Source organism: Sturnira hondurensis, unplaced genomic scaffold, assembly GCF_014824575.4.
Source record: "Sturnira hondurensis isolate 20B ecotype Veracruz unplaced genomic scaffold, ASM1482457v3 Scaffold0012012, whole genome shotgun sequence".
NCBI classification, from domain to species: Eukaryota; Metazoa; Chordata; class Mammalia; order Chiroptera; family Phyllostomidae; genus Sturnira; species Sturnira hondurensis.
Genome location: NW_028084643.1, coordinates 6,246,645 through 6,250,537, shown reverse-complemented (window position 1 = coordinate 6,250,537; position 3,893 = coordinate 6,246,645).

The following is a 3,893-nucleotide window of genomic DNA, read 5'->3' as shown; positions in this document are numbered from 1 at the left end:
CTTACCATGTAACAGGTGCACCGAGACAAAGAAATATGTCCCAAATGAAGGAATAAATCAAAACTCCAAAAAAAAAAAAAAACCCTAAGTAACAAGGAGATAGCCAACCTAACAGATGCAGAGTTCAAAATATTGGTGATCAGGATGCTCACAGAAATGGTTGAGTATAGTTTCAAAATAAAGGAAGAAGTGAAGGTTATGCAAAGTCGAATAAAGAAAAATATACAGGGAAGCAAAGGTGAAGGGAAGGAAACTGGTACTCAAATCAATGATTTGGAACAGAAGGAAAAAATAAGTGTTCAACCAGGACACAATGAAGAAACAAGAATTCCAAAAAATGAGGAGAGGATCGGGAACCCCCAGGACATCTTTAAACATTCCAATATCCAAATCATAGGGTTACCAGCAGGAGAAGAGGAAGAGCAAGAAATTGAAACCTTATTTGAAAAAACAATGAAGGAGAACTTCCCCAGTCTGACAAAGGAAATAAACTTCCAGGAAGTTCAGGAAACTTGGAGAGTCCCAAAGAAGTTGGACCTAAGAAAGCACACCCCAAGGCACATCATAATTACATTACACTAGATCAAAAATAAGGAGAGAATCTTAAAAGCAGCAAGAGAAAAGGAGAAAGTTACCTACAAAGAAGTGCCCATTAGACTATCAGCTGATTTCTCAAAAGAAAACTTATGGGCAAGAAGGGGCTGGAAAGGAGTATTTGAAGTCATGAAAGGCAAGGAAGGACCTACATCCAAGATTACTCTATCTGGCAGAGCTCTCATGTAGAAAAGAAAGAAAGACAAAATGCTTCCCAGACAAGATCAAGTTAAAGGATTTCATCATCACCAAGCCCTTATTATATGAAATGTTAAAGGGACTTATCCAAGAAAAAGAAGACAGTCAAAACTACCAACAGTGAAATGACAATAAACTAACAATTTTCAACAACAGAATCTAAGAAAACAAAAACAAACTAAGCAAACAACTAGAACAGAAACAGAATCACAGAAATGGAGATCACCTGGAGGGTTATCAGTGGGGAGGTGGTGGTGGGAATTTGGAGGGTAAAGGGTACAGGGAATAAGGAGCACAGATGGTAGGTACAAGATAAACAGAGGGAGGTTAAGAATAGTATGGGAAATAAAGAAGCCAAAGAACTTATATGTATGACCCATGGACATAAACTAAGGGTAGGGAATGTTGGATGGTGGGAGTGGGTGGGTGCAGGGCAGAGAGATATGAAGTGGAAAAAATGGGATAATTGTAATAACACAGTCAATGAGGTATACTTAAAAATTAAATAAAATATAGGTTGATCTGGTGATAAAGAGGGAGGAGGTGGAGTAAAGGTGCATACTGTAAATAACTAAAGGTATGCTCTGACACGTGACAGGAAGTGTCAAGTACAATTATTACTGAATATTCCAGTATGTTTATTAAAAGATTTGATTTTTAAATTTGCAGTCAGAAAAGGTTATGATTTACATTATGAGAATAATGTGAAAATCTGCAAAAATTTTATTTGGGATTACTCTGCACCTGAAATAGGAAAAAGCAGGGAAACTGAGATTTAAAATCTATCATGGAATATTCTGGTGCTTCAAAGAGGAAAAAGAGATTTCCATGGGTCACTAAATGGGAGGAATTACTTGATGTTTTTTTGTTTTGCTTTTAATTTTTACCTCAGTCTTCATTTCAATAAGGTAATTAGTCCTAGATATACCCCAACTAAACAAAAACTTTTTGGAGTCCTCAAAGAGCTACAAAGGGATCCTGAGGACAAAATATTGCGCAAACCACTGGCTTTAAGAATGAGTTTGAGCTAGTTAAATCAAACTATTTCACAGCAATTACTTGATGTTCTAAAGCTGAATTTTATAACACAGAGTTCATATGCATTGGTCCAGAGAAACAGTGTGCCTCCAAGTCGGTAAATTCTATAAAAATACTTAAATGGAAAGATTAACTGCTGGAATAAAAGATACATTTCAATAATAATATCACCTGTGGTCTGTTAAGTATCTGTTTTACCTCTCTATCTCCAGAAAGGTAGAGATATATAGGTATAGCTCATCAAAGAAAAATCTACATGTATTTTTTATTAAAAACCTTTTATTCCTTTATTAGGTAAAAGTGAACCTGTTGTGTGAGGCATTATTCCTACTTTAGCAATGAGAAGAATCAGATTCAGAGAGGTTGAGGAACTAGAACAGTCATTCAGCTGATAAGTTGCAGAGCTGAAATTCACATACAGGCTTGATGCTTTCATATTTCCGTGCTTCAGCTGCAATGCAAACCTGGCCTCGTGAGGTGTATCTGTCTCCTCATCATTATGAAGTACAGACCTTCAAATAGATATAAATGAAGAAAATGTGTCACATATCTAAGTGTTTAAAAGTCATAAATAAAGCTACCAAACGTGAAAATAGATTCTACCCTTACATCCTGAGAAATCTATCTTCACAATGTCAGTGGGGGGATTGTTTGTTTGTTTTCAATTTTTTTGTCCTTACTCAAGGGCATTTTTATTGCCTTTAGAGAGAGAAATGAAGGGAGAAAAAGAAAGAGAGAGACATCGACGTGAGGGGAAAAACGTAGATTGGTTGACTTCTCACCTGTGCCCTTACAGGGGATTGAAATCATAACCTAGGTATGTGTCCTGACAGAGAATTGAACCCAACTCCATTTGGTTTATGAGATGATGCTCCAACCAATTGAGTCACATCAGCCAGGACACAATGCCAATTTTGAAATGAGAATGCTTGGACCCTTTGAATTTCCACACCAACTTATAACTCATATCCCACCCTTCTCTTCCCATACTTGGCTCTGTCTTGCAACCTGCCTAATCATGGTGACACTCTGGACCCTGTAGCTATGCTCCATCCAACCCTCCTTGCCAACAGCTTTCCTTTGGTATCATTTGACCAGAAGGTACAACTATGAGCATCACCATATAGGCCCACAGAGGCCCACACAGACTCTGGAACTGGGCTCAGGACAGTCTTGGTGGAAACCCCAGTTTTCCAGGTATCTAAATCCTGGTCTACAAGAAGGGGCCTGGGGTGTGCACACTGTGTGGACCACATCCATTTGGTCCTGTAGCTTTCTTATTTCCTGAAGAAGGGGCACAGTCAGGACCAAGGAGGGGCAGAGATTTCTGCTGTTCAGGTATAAGGGTGATACTGCTCACACTCGTACTTTCTAGCAGCAGGGGAAAATAGCTTTTATATCTTGAAATAATAAATTGTTACCTGTTCACTTATATGAGAAAGCAGTGGTTCAGGGTCTTTTTGATGTTCTCTCTAACCCTTTGCCTACTACTACTTCTCCATATCTAGTAATCTGTATTTGAGGTAAGGAGAGAAATGGAGTCGGTTCAAAAGGGTACCACTTCAACCCACTGGACATATTCTCAAATTTCCAAAGAACTCTGGGCTATCTCTCATAGCTACACAGCAGGTTTGATATCCTCCCAGAAGATACTTAAAATGAACAAGAAAAAAACCCAAACCCACTCCATTACAAGCAGCCTGGCACCACATCCCTTGGAATCCGAGCCAATAATTCATGCAGAGTGATGCTGCTTAGCAAATTGTTTTATGCTCTTTCCCTTACCTTCATCATGAAAAATAGCTCAGGCTCAGAGAAGCTTCAAAATTAAAGAATTAAGACTCTAAGGCCTGACTGAAAGAAAACTCATCAGCTCTTGTCTTTTGTCAGTGCAACTTAGAACAATATTTTGTTCCTTAAATCAACATGAATCATATAAGAGAAAAAATTGCTCCCTGTCATTTTTCATGGTGAAAAATACATAATGTAGTATCTGCCAGGAAGAATATGCAGAGCAGGAGTTTCCTATAGTCAGGACTCATTGCAGTCTGAAGAGATCCTCT